Here is an 11907-nt window from a genome sequence, read left to right as displayed (position 1 = left end):
GTCTCCGTTCTGCCAGCCTGTTCCTCTTCACTCCTTTTTCCTGCTTCTTTATTGATAACATAACTTTATCGTGTTGCCTTCCTTATTTTTTTTTTATCTTCTTCCTGAGGGCAGGCTCCCCTCTTACACCCTTCTCCCCACAGCAGTTCTTTTCAAAACAACTTTTCATTGGGCAAACAACTTTGAATGGAACAACAACAGCAAACACCCAGAAACATCCACGCCTTAACGGCTGGGGAACAAGAAACCGGAGACTGCATGGAGTCTCCTGAGTCACCCTTCTTTGTTCCCTCTAAACTCTTTTATACTCCTGATGGCCTCATCCTTAAGAGTCTAATGTTATCTCAACCACGGGGCTTTCCAACCCCCATGGCCACACTCCCAAATCTCCCCCTTCTTTATTAATATCAACCATTCTCTCGACAGGCATTACCACTCCATATATAACACCCCAAAGCTCCGGGGCTTGTGCCCCAAAGAGGAGCGTTGTGGGGCGGTGGGGCCATGCAGCCGGGGCCCTGCCTGCATCCCCGTGCGGCCCCAGGAGGGCCACGGAGCCTGCGGAGCATCCCCGGAGCGGGACGGGCACGGAGCGGGGGGGCCCCGGGGGTCCCGGCAGCACCGCCCGGCCCCGGCCGCGGCGGCAACAAAGGCGGGCGGCGGCGGCGCAGGTGGGAAGGGAGAAGGGGAGGAGAGGAGAGGAGAGGAAGGAGGGGCTCGGCTCGGCTCGGCTCGGCCCGGGCCGGCCGCCCCCTTCCCCGGGTGCCGCCGAGGAGTGCCGCCCCCGCGGCGGTGCTGCCGGAGCGCCCGGAGGCCGGCGGAGGAGCCCCCGCGGTGTCCCCCGGCGGCGGGGCGCAGCCCGTGAGTACGGCCGGGGGCTGGGGGCTTCGCAGCGTGGCAGGAGAGGGGCTGGGGGCTGCTGCCCTGGCGGTGTGCGGGCAGCGAGCCCCGCGGGGATGGTGCCGGGAGGGCGGCGGGGCGCGGGCTGTGCGGGTCCCGCTGGCAGCAGGGAGCGCGGCTGGCGGGGCGCTGCCTCGGGCTCTCGCTGGCCTAGCGGGAGCCAAACCCCCCTGCAGGGCTGTCGGCGGGTTACCGCTGCCGAGCTGTGCTGCCTGAAGGCAGGGGAGCACCGCGATGCGCTCCCGGTCTCCGCACAGGGGAGGACAGCGGCCGCCCGGGGTGCTGGTGTGAAGGGTGCAGCCCTGGGGTTTGCTGCAGGAGCTGCTGGCTGTAGCAGCGTGTATCTGTATCTCACAGAGCCAGCCTCCTCACCTGCTGCCCGGGGAAGGGCAGGTTTGGAGTGTGCAGCCCTCCTGCCCGGGTCACGGCATCGGCGAAGGTTTCAGCAAAGCTCGGGGTAATGGTGGGGCTTGTGTAGAGGTGAGCAATGCTGGACGTGCCCTAGGAAGAAGAGTATTCCTGGCAAAAACCTTCCCCAGAAGGCCCCTGGGACTCGGGCCAGGAGTGCTGCATGAGGCCAACTTTCCCCCTTCATTTCTGCAAGGGCTGCAGGAGCTCGTGGGGACCCGGCGCTCCCCTCCTGCGGGCAGCGCGGCTCCTCTCCGCCACGTTGGAGGCACCGCGGGCACAGGGTCCAGCAGGATGGAGCGTGTGTCACCGCCTGGCTCGGCTCCTGGGGCTGTTTGCTGCTGCCAGAGGTGGCCGTGGTGCGGGGAGCAGTGAGCAGAGCTGCGTGTGCTCGGGAGAGCCAGGGGGCCTGGGTGCCAGGGACAGGATGGCACCACGGCCTGCAGCTGCCCCACACTGTGCTCTCGCTCCTTTTCAGTCATTTTGTGGATGCTTCCTCTAGGTGGGCAAAGTGCTGTGCCATGGCCTTGTTTGTGGTAAGCAGTGGCAGCGGTTCAGGCTCTGCGGGCGAGCTGTGCTGTGCTGTGCTGTGCCTGCACCTCTCTGCAAAAGCAGTGGCTAGGCTGAAAAGCCTGCCTCAGAGAGCTGGGCAGTGAACCACCAGCTGGGACCAGCAGCATGCCTGCCTTGCTGACAGCAAGCATAAGGTTATGTGTCATGATTCAGAAAGCGAGAGGAATACATGAGTGTCTCCTCCACCTTATCCTGTGCAAGCAAGCATGTGTTTGCAAGGCTTTGATAACAGGGCTGCTTGCTCGGCTAACTGCTGGTTGTTTGGAAGTAGCTGATACTTGGTTGAAACCAAGCTGTGGACGTGGAGGTGCATCGTCATTGGCCAAGACCTAATTTTCTGTGATAAAGCAAGCAAGTACTTGAATCGTAATTTGTAACGGTTGCTGACAGAGTTCCATCTTGCAGGAGCTGGAAATGCATGGGAGGAAATTAAAAGTCCCACAATGAGATGGCCGAGGGTACTTTAATTAATGGCAAAGTGGATGCAGCCAGTGATGTTTCATATCTTTAAGTCTGATCTTGTGGCTGTGGTTCAAGAGGAACTTGATTGCAGAAACGGGATTACTGCGTGCTCAGAGGCTTATTTCCCTGTCTGTGCGAAAGGATAGGTGGCCTGCTGAAGGGCAGAGCTTTGCCAAAGGCAGTGCACAGGTGACAGCGCCCTTGCAGGCAGCGAGCACGCAGCTGGTAGTGAAGCACAAGTCTCTCCTGGTTTCCACGCTGCTCCAGGCTGGAGGGAGTGGAGGATGGTAATTGGTGCTAGCCAAAATCCACCTCGGGTTGTCCTACCTGGGGCTCTGAGGCTGGCCCAGCCGGCTGGCACTGAGGACGATGTTTGAACTCAAGGTCTGTCACCTCCCTCTGCTTCTCCTGACCCACTTGAGCCATTGCACCGGCAGCTTTTGGAGGGGCAGGAATGGTGCAGTAGGGCCGCAGTCCTCTGTCATGTTCATGGGAAGGTCAAAGCAGCCCTTGCAGCCCTAGGGCAAAACGTCATTTTCCTGTTCTCAACTCAGCATTTATAAAGATGGCAATAAAAGATCTGACAGTATTATTTTGATGATGTTTTATGAAACATACTGGCCTTTACTGTAGCCCTTGTCTTTGCTGGAGTAATGTAAAACCCAATTCTGTAAAGGATTTAGCAATCAAAGAGCATTATGAATCAGTCTGATACTTCATCCCAACCACAGCCCTTCTTAGGTTGCTGACCTACATACAGCTTTTGGCATAGCTGCTTCAGGGAGGCCGGGCTCCATCTCTGAACGTGAGGTGGCCCGCGTGCTGCCGAGCTGTGAGATGTCTGTGTGTGCTGGGAACGTTTTCACCGAGGTTACGAGCAGGTCTGCTGAAATCCCTTATAGCTTCAGCCGTGCTTGAAGCTGGTGCTGCTTGGCTGGGAACTTGTCTGTGACGTGCGAGCCATGGTAGTTCCTCTGAAAGCTCTTTCAGTTGTAACTGTGCTGATTAAAAAACTTGAATATGAAAGGAGGTGTTTTCACTGTAAAGAGCTCCTAGATACCTGGCCAGCAAAACTCCTTGTTATCAGATGATTTAATTACTTGTGTAATTAAAAAACTTGGGAAAACTTCCGTACTTCAGGTATCTGCTTATAGATAAAATCCAGGCTTGTTGCCTTTTTTAAAACACACGTGGCAGTTCAACCCCTAGTGACATGTGAACCCAAAGCGTCCTTCCTGAAACCACCCCGGAGGCTCGCTGTGCCCGTGCACATCTCATCGCTGCCGTGATGCGGGCAGTAAGGAGGTGAGCAGGTACGAGGAGGGGCTGGAGGGGGGTCTGTGAAGCAGCAGCTCCACGGGGAGCTCAGTCTGCTCCCTGCTGGCTTGTCCATCAGCCGAAGGACACCGGTGCAGTTCTCACTGAGGTGGTGGCAGTGAAAACAGACAAAGCTGATGTGAGCTTGCTTTCTGCTGCAGCTTGGGAAGGTGAGGAGCAGGATGACACGCTGTAGCTGATGGCACGCAGAGCAAAGAGAGTCTTTGGGGTCAGTGTTCAGCTTTGCAACAGAGCAGGGCTGTTCCCGGCTCCGAGCAGTGTGGGGTCTGGCAGTGTTGGCTCCCTCCCTGGGTAAGGGAAAACACTGGTGTAAACTTTTTATTCTTTCTTTTTTTTTTTTTTTGTGTACCCTGTTGTGGACATCTCTGGTTGTGTGGGCACATCTGTTTGTGTTTGTTAAACACCACGTTGAGCAATGGTGCTGCGCTGGTTAGTGCTTTAAGGCGGCACTTAAGCCTGTTCGTATCTGTCATGATTTCAGCTCTGCAAGACAGAGCCCGTGGTTTGCAGGACAGCTGGAAGCGGGGAGAGGGGCGTGTGTGCTTCCCACCACGTGCTAGCAGCCCACACATCTGCCTTTTGGTGTGGTCGTGGGTGCCAGCTCTGGTGAAGGACCTTTGAAGTGGGGTGTGTATATGCCGGTGTTTTCATCTGCAGGTCTGGGGTATTCAATCTAAGCTGGTCCTGAGAGCTCCTAGGAGCTCATTTGGGGAAGAAACAGGGCAGAGTGACAGCATCTCTGTGAAGTCTGTCCCCGCTGTGGCTGTGTGCTGTCCCCGCTGCGTGCTGTCTGCTAGGTTTTTGTCTCCGCAGGTCCCGAGTGGTGCGTTTGCTTCACTTGGGTTTGTTGGTCCCTTGGCAGCCTCTGGAAGCTGCCTGCTGAGTTTCTGCCTTGTGTTGGGTGTCTTCAGAGACTTGAGAGTTGCAGCTCTGCCAGAAAGATGTCAGATGATCTTAAATATTTGCTCATGATCTGTTCCTCACAAGATACCATAACCTCTGTTCTCAAACAAAGGTTGCAGAGACAGCTGCAGTGCAGCATCTTGCTTATTCCTCTGTCTTCGTAAAAACAAGTCTGCTTGTGATAGCTTAATTTAGAATAGAAACACTGCACAGGATATCACCCCTTGTACCAATGGGGTGCTGCAGGGCAGGGAGGCCTCCACTTTTTCCCTTTTACCCTTGTGCCCTGGATACCTGGAACAGCACCTCTGTGAATGCAGGAGAAGAGAGCTCTGCCAGGCTGAGCTAAAATGTCTGTGCGCTCTTGATGTGTGTTTCCTCTGGGAACTGGCAGCTTCCGAAAATGAACGGAGCGGAGCTGCCTTCCTTCTGCTGCCTGGTGTGTGCTCCGGTGCTGCTGGAGCAAGCCAGCGACCCCCAGCCAGCTAGCCCAGGCGTGCTGCTGGTTCTGATTATCGCCGTCCCTTTCCCAAGGCACCTGGAAATATTTAGGAACTTCACTCAAATGCACGGCGCAACTTCTAAGTACACGTTGAGTGTTAATACTTCTAGCATCTACAAGGTCCTTTGCTGGTGCCTGCTCCCTCCTGCCTAGGTTGGTAGAAAGGGCTGTCAGCAGGAGCAGGGGAGGGGGTGGGTGTTGTGCTGTACGTGGTCGCTCACCTGGGGCACAGAGATCAGCAGAATTACGAAGCTGTTGGAATGAAGCATGGAGCTGGAGCCAGGCCTGTCACATGCACCGTGCACACAGATCTGCATTTCACAGCCCTTACCATGCTGGTGCTGGAGCCCTGCCTTGTGGCTGAGATCCCTGACTCTGAGAGAAGCTGAGAGCAAGATAGCACTCCTGGTGTAGCTGGTGCAACCCTTCCTCCTCTGGGGAGTGAAGCAGTTTGCATTTATAACTGTAAAACTTTGCGGAAAGGTAGAAGTATGCCTCACGGCCCATCTCTCGTACCACTACAGCATTCGCTGATTAGAAAATCACAGGGATTGAAATCGGTTTGCCACGGTTCCTGCAAGTGCCCTGTGTGCATTAATGGAGGTCACAGTCCGTAGGAAGTGTGCCAGTGGTGTAAGTGGGATGGAGAGACAATAGGACTTGTCATGGCAGTCTTGCAGCAAAGGTAGCTGCTTACTGAAACGGTTCTCCCAGAGGCTAAAAGTGATCCGTGGTCATAGTTGTCCCCTGCAGAGCACAGATCTCAAGGAGCTGTTTTTATCTTGAAATAACATTTAACTTGCAACGCAAGGGTGGAAAGGTTTTGTGTTTTTCTAGATTCATTTGTAGGACTGAGCGTTCAGGAAGCGCTGCTGGCAGAAAGGTCATGCAGACCACCACGTGCCTTCTGAACAGAGTAGCTCACGCACTGAGCATCCTAAAAACAACTGTGTAGTAAAAATTAAATAAATAAGAATTTTAAACACAAATCACAAGGATTTTCTGTTTCCTTGACTTTGTTTCCTATCTTCATGACCCAACTGGAATCCTGAAACCCTTTGTGCTTGCTAGGGGTCTTAAGAAAATTGGAGATTTGAATGTATGAGATCATAGATGTTACAATCAAACTATATTTTATTGTTTTCATTTTAATGTAAGCCTATATAATTAACATTAATACACAACCCAGTGTTTGTTTCCTCAGCAGAGATTCGGTATAAAGAATTGTCAGGGTGCTGGGTGCTTCCTAAGTGAGATTCATCAGCGGAAACCAAAACCTTGTTCTCTGCCAGCTCTGTGCTGATTTGTCTGCGTGAGTTTGGTTGAAATATGATTTATGTTTATGTGGCCCCAGGTAAAATTCCGCAACCTGGGCAGAATCCAGAGGAGAAAGTCAAGGTGCAGAAAAAGAATACAGGTCAAATTAAAACCCTTTTTTGATTCTGCAGGATTTTATGACCCAGCACTGTGTATCATTACTCTTTGGCTCTTTCAAAGGGAGCTTTTCCACTTTTGAGGAGTTTTGCTGGTATGTTCGCGTAGTAGCTGGAGGCCTCTATGCTCCGTGCTGCTAACTTCTCAGCATCACTGAGGTGATGTCTGCAGGTGTGTGAGAAGGGAGCTGAGAGGTGGGTCTGGTATTAACCGGTGCAAAGGCAGCAATCTGTTGGAGGTGGGCAGATCTGCTGGGAATAGTGCAACAGTGGAGGAAGAGAGAACTTCTCCTTCTTCCTGGTGCCAGGCTCTTGGCACCCTTTGGGGCGAAAGGTGGCCAGCAGCGCTCTGGGAGGAGTGCTTGTGACAAGGACCAGGAAAGCACGGACTCCTGGAAATAAGCAAAAAAGGAAAGATGCTCCAGAGTGTAATGAAGGAGAAGACATGGCAGTGGTGGGTACTAGAAAGGCACTCGGGTCTGGTGGCAGAGAGGAGGAAGGGAAGGCAGGGTGAGGATGGTACCAGAGGGTGTCCTTCCTTGGGGGGGTTCCTGCTGTGTGGAGAGAAGTGTCGGAGAGTGGAGCTGCTTTTGGGGAGAAATAAAACAAAGAAAAACACGCTGTAGGAAGGAGTGGTTAAGTGGATTTAAGATGGAAGGGAAAACAAAAACCAGAAGAGGCCAGGCTTGAGGGTAAGTGGAACAGAGATGGTGTTGGGGTTGAAGGAATGAGGAGCAGAGATATAGGAATAGTCCCAAGGATGTGTTTTGTTGTTAGAGGCAGTGGGATTCCTGCAGGCCAAGCTCCCTTCATTGATATAACTGAATCACTCATATAAATGTAATCGGGAAGGGGTGGTTTGGAGAGATGTGAGAGTGCCAAGCTAGAAAAGCAGAAAGAGCATTACTGGAAGAACACTTCAATTGAAGAATGGCTTGCATGATGAGTTAGCCAGACTATCTGCTCATAATATAGGTTGGGGACTGAGATCACTGGAATTTTCTGGCTCTTCAAATTAAATTTTACATATTTTTAAAGAATAGCCTTCCTGACGTCTGGCCAAATGAGTAGTTCACCTGTGGACTGAGGAGTCTGAAAACATGTCTGAGGCTTTGCTTTGAGTAGTGGCCCTGTGTGTGTGGACATTCGTGTCGTGTGCGTGGTCATCTGTGCTGAGCCTGCTGCAAGGTGTGGACTTCAGAAAGTGCCACGAGTCCTCAGGGGAAGAGAGGTGGGAGAGGTGCATGGAAGGAATCTCATTGTCTTTAGATTTATCTGCTACTTTTGATAGCAGTCGCTACTTGCTGTCTTTCATTTCATTCTTCTGTAACCCAGCGTGGGTGTTGGTTGGGAACATTTTAGGCACTGTGGATGCGGCTCATCAATTTGAGTTGTGGTTAGGAGCGTGTTCTTGAAAATCTGTGGGAATTCCTTCACATCTGTACCTGAGGTAAAAATCAAGTTCACTTTCAAGTGTGGCAAAGCCCCTTTCTGCCTTCCCTTTCTCTGTTTTGGAAACCTGTTAGCATTCTGCGTTTGCTCTGGGCAGGTGAGGGTGGTATGGCAACCCTGCAACTCTGCTCCTGATGCGGTTTTGATCTCTCAGGATAAAACCAGGGAGAAATCCCACAGAAGTGTTCCCCAGGAAACCGTGGGCAAGTTTCTTGTTCAATGTTCATGTGTGTAACCAGTCTGTCTGTGGTTCAGCAGCCTCTGGTTTTGGCTGAACCCCAGGGAAAGAGTTCTTGACTGGGATTTCGGAGGTGAGTTGAGCTCTGAACTTTGTCGTCATCTCTGGGCAGATGGCTTTGCAAAGCACCAGTCTTCTTCAGACGGACAGCACTGGTGTGTTGCAATGAAATGTGTGCTTTAGGGTTGAGAAGTTCCCCTAATTATTACGGGAGCATAATCAGATACATATTTCATTAGATATTTATGGATTGTTTAATTAGATGGATAGATAATCACATACTTGCCATCTAGGTAGGGGAAAAAAAATCAAAACAATTAAGGATTAGCTGTAAAATTTTATGTCAGAAATGGTGTTAAGTTTCTGCTTGGACACTCTTTAATTATATTTTGTTTAGTCCATGCTGGAATTGAATGAAAATGAATGAAACCCACGCTTACCTGAGCTAGAAATGAGAGGTCTCACCAGGGTCATTAATGCATATTAACTCGTACTTTTAAAATTCCTGCCTGCCATTAATTTGGCTTAACTCTTCCCATCTGTCTCCATGTAGACAAGACTCCAAAGCCTAACTTGCTTTGAGGTGTTGCGGAAAGGCCAAGGTTTCAGCGCTCTGCGTGCCATGCCCTGCCACACGTGCAGTGCAGCAGGTAGGTGCTGTGGTGGGGTTGTCACATCCCTGTTGCGGCAGTGCCAGCTGGAGAGCCGGGGCTGTAGCACAGCTCTTCCTGCTCACAGCACGGCCTCAGGGCTCATACCTGTCCTCAGCAGAGTTTTACACTGGGTCTTAAGCTGCTGATGTGCCAGAGCCATTTTTGGGCAGCGCTCATCCTCTCCAGCACCTTGTCTGATGGGCAGCTGAGCTGATAAAAGTCTCACTTCTTTCTTCATAGCTTCTACCAATTTCTTGTGGCTTTCTGCACCGGTTTTGGGAGGAGGACGAAGGAAGTGGAGTTCAGACAGGCTGGAAGCTGCAATATGCTGCTTGTTTGCAGCGCCTTGTCTGGGGAAAACAGCGAGGGGCTCCTGGAGAGCTGGCAGGCACGGAAAAGGGATGCGGCTGGGGTCGTACCTGGAGGAGACTGCTTCTGGGTGCCAGAACCCCCTCAGCTCTGGTTTGCATGGATTGCCTTTCTTCCTGGCCACGCTGCAGCTCCTGCTTGGGCCACGGTTGCGCTGGAGGATGTGGTGTGGGCTGGCTGCCTTCCTGCTGCTGCCTTGTGTCCTGTCTGAGGGAAGCGTGGAGAGCAGAAAGTGGTGCCCAAGCCTGCCTCGTGGCAGGCAGGTTTCCAGTTCTGTCGCTGGGAAGGTGGTGGCAAGAGCGGGAGATTTCTTCTCTCCTCTATCCTAGCAATGCTCCTCCAAAGGCATGTGTTTCCCTTGGCGTATGGCCAAGGCAGTAATCAGTAACTTGATTTTCTGTAGTTTCCCTGCAAGTTGCTGGCTTCTGCTTCTCTGTTTCCAGCAGCGGTCAGTGTGTGAAGTCTTTCCCCTGTAGCGTTCATGAAGCAATTGAAGGTGAACAAGGGCTGCTGCAGCTGAAGGTGTCAAACCCAAGCAAAGGCACCTCCCTTCAGACACTGCGGGCTGTGGCGTTGGAGCTCCGGTAGTCAAGCCTATGGCCATGTCTTTGGCTTCATTTTGTGTTATAATTTATTTGTAAGAAGGTTCCACTTCATAGCACAGGTAGTACTCTAGTAGCATCAGCCATGTAAAAAAATAAATAAAAACCTGACAGCGTACCTTGTAGTAACAGGGGTTTTGTCAAGTGTAATTTTGTCCTTTTGGAGTTGTTAAGCGGGCAGCCCGGGCTGACAAGAAAAGGGACAAGAAAACAGACAAGGAAAGGGTTGTAAAGCCAAGCTCAGAAGGCAGGATAGTGTTTAAGTTACACAGCCCTAATGCAACTTGCATCTGTGCTGCAGTTTCTGACTGCATGGTTCCAAGGCTGCTGCTCAGCTTGGTGCTTGTCCAGGTCCCTCTGGATGGCATCCCTTCCTAATGTAGGATCAACGGCACCGCTCGACTTGGTGTCACCTGCAAACACACTGAGGGTGCTCTTCTGTCACTGCCAGATGGTTGGTTGACAGCTGTAGCTGTGTGTATTCTGAGCATTACCAAAGAAACGTGTATTTGCTTGGAGTATTCAGACCCTTAGAAAGGGTCCAAAACAAGGCTGCTGGTCTTGGAGTCTGCCCCCGCCGCTTTCTCTGGTTTGGGGCAGGTTGCTTGGTTTCCCCATACCTCACTGTAACGTCGAGGCAGCTTCTCTGCCCTGCTGGCCCTGCGAGTTGCCGGCGGTCCGCGCCCTGCGGGAGCCACAAGCAGCTCTCAGAGGGCCGTGAACTTGGAGCTCGCCTGGGGCTCTGTTGGCTGTGGTGCCAGCCTCGTGTCCAGGCAAGAGCACGGCTGGACGGTGCTGAGCTTCACACACGGTGCCTCCGTGGCTCAGCCTGCGGGTCGGGGTGTAAGCAGGAGCCAAGGGCACGAGGCCGGGCCGGGTGAGCGTCCACGCCTGCACCGCGTGGCTGCCGGCGGGAGGGAGCCGCTGCTTTCCTGGTAATGGCTTAATGGTTCTCTTTTTAACCGTAATTAACCCAGCAGGCAGGGGTTTGATTATTATGTTTTAGAAGAGTTGTGGTGGCAAGGATTGTAATTTGGGGATGAATCAGCAGTACCAATTAAGCAATAAACAAACGTGATTTCTTTTACCAGAACGCAGCAGAGTGCTTTCCTCTGCCAAAGCAGCCGGCGGGCGCTTGTTCGTGTTGCAGCTGGGGAGGAGAAATAATTTCTCACCTGTGAAAAGAAGGGAAGAAGAATTAATGATAAATTTCTTTACTGCTATCACTTCCTTTTTCTTATTTTTTTTTTTTACCTTGTTTGGGTTGGGGGCTCCTTTGGCTTTTGTTTTTGTTGTGGTTTGTTTTTGTTTTTTTTTTCCTCTTAAGGATGGGATTTTTTTTCTACACTGTTGTGGGGGGGTTAATATTGAAGTTCTTGCTTAACCTTGGCATTTGCAAAGGTGACTTCCCATCAGATAACTGCTGGTATTTCTTGCAGTGCTAATACTTGATCTGTAGATAGGCACGCGCACATTTGGGGGGTAAAACTTGGTAAAACCCCCTTTCCCCCACCCACACGTTCTGGCAGCATTGTAAAAACAAAATGCAGGACCAAGGGGTGATGTCCTATCTCCATCCTATTTGCAGGAGCCCTGTGTGCCTGGGTTGGGGGACAGCTGTCTTCTGCTTTCTGCCCAGCAAAATACTGCAGCCTTATTAGAGAATTGACATCTGGCTGGGACACAATTTGCTCTATTTAAAATAAAAATAAAAATGTAGCTGGCCTGTTTTCTTCTTCCTGTGACTCGTGTGATAAGAGTGTGGTCTGCACTGTTTCCTGGTGGTGTGCTGGTGACCCTGCTCTGCAGACGGGTTGGTCCTGGCAGCACGGTGGGAAAGATGCGTGCTGCTCAGAGGGGGAAAGCACAGCCCTGATGAATTGGGCTGAGGCTTCTCTGCCGTGTGCACCGGGCTCAGGCTGCAAGGCTGACCGCTTCGTTGCTGCACATCAATTTTTACAGCTGGAGTGGAGAGAGGGTAGCCTCCTGACCCAGCTTTATTTTGTTCTTGTACTTTGTAATCCAACAAAGCAGCGTAGAGAGAGCTGGTACGTGAAGCTGCTCACCTCGCTGG

General features: G+C 51.9%; 1 protein-coding gene across 2 annotated transcripts in view; it reads left to right on the top strand.

Annotated features, from left to right (window-relative positions):
* Nucleotides 1–784: 784 nt before the first annotated feature.
* The window catches only part of ST6GAL1 (ST6 beta-galactoside alpha-2,6-sialyltransferase 1), a 40930-nt gene continuing 29807 nt past the window's right edge, over nucleotides 785–11907 (top strand). For both annotated transcript variants that reach the window (XM_084291841.1, XM_084291840.1), the window contains exon 1: nucleotides 785–861. The gene's annotated coding sequence lies outside the window, so the exon portion shown is untranslated. The remainder of the gene's footprint in view (nucleotides 862–11907) is intronic.

This window comes from Netta rufina (genome assembly GCF_964035555.1).
Source record: "Netta rufina genome assembly, chromosome: 9".
Taxonomy (NCBI): Eukaryota; Metazoa; Chordata; class Aves; order Anseriformes; family Anatidae; genus Netta; species Netta rufina.
This window is presented reverse-complemented; position numbering and strand designations above follow the sequence as displayed.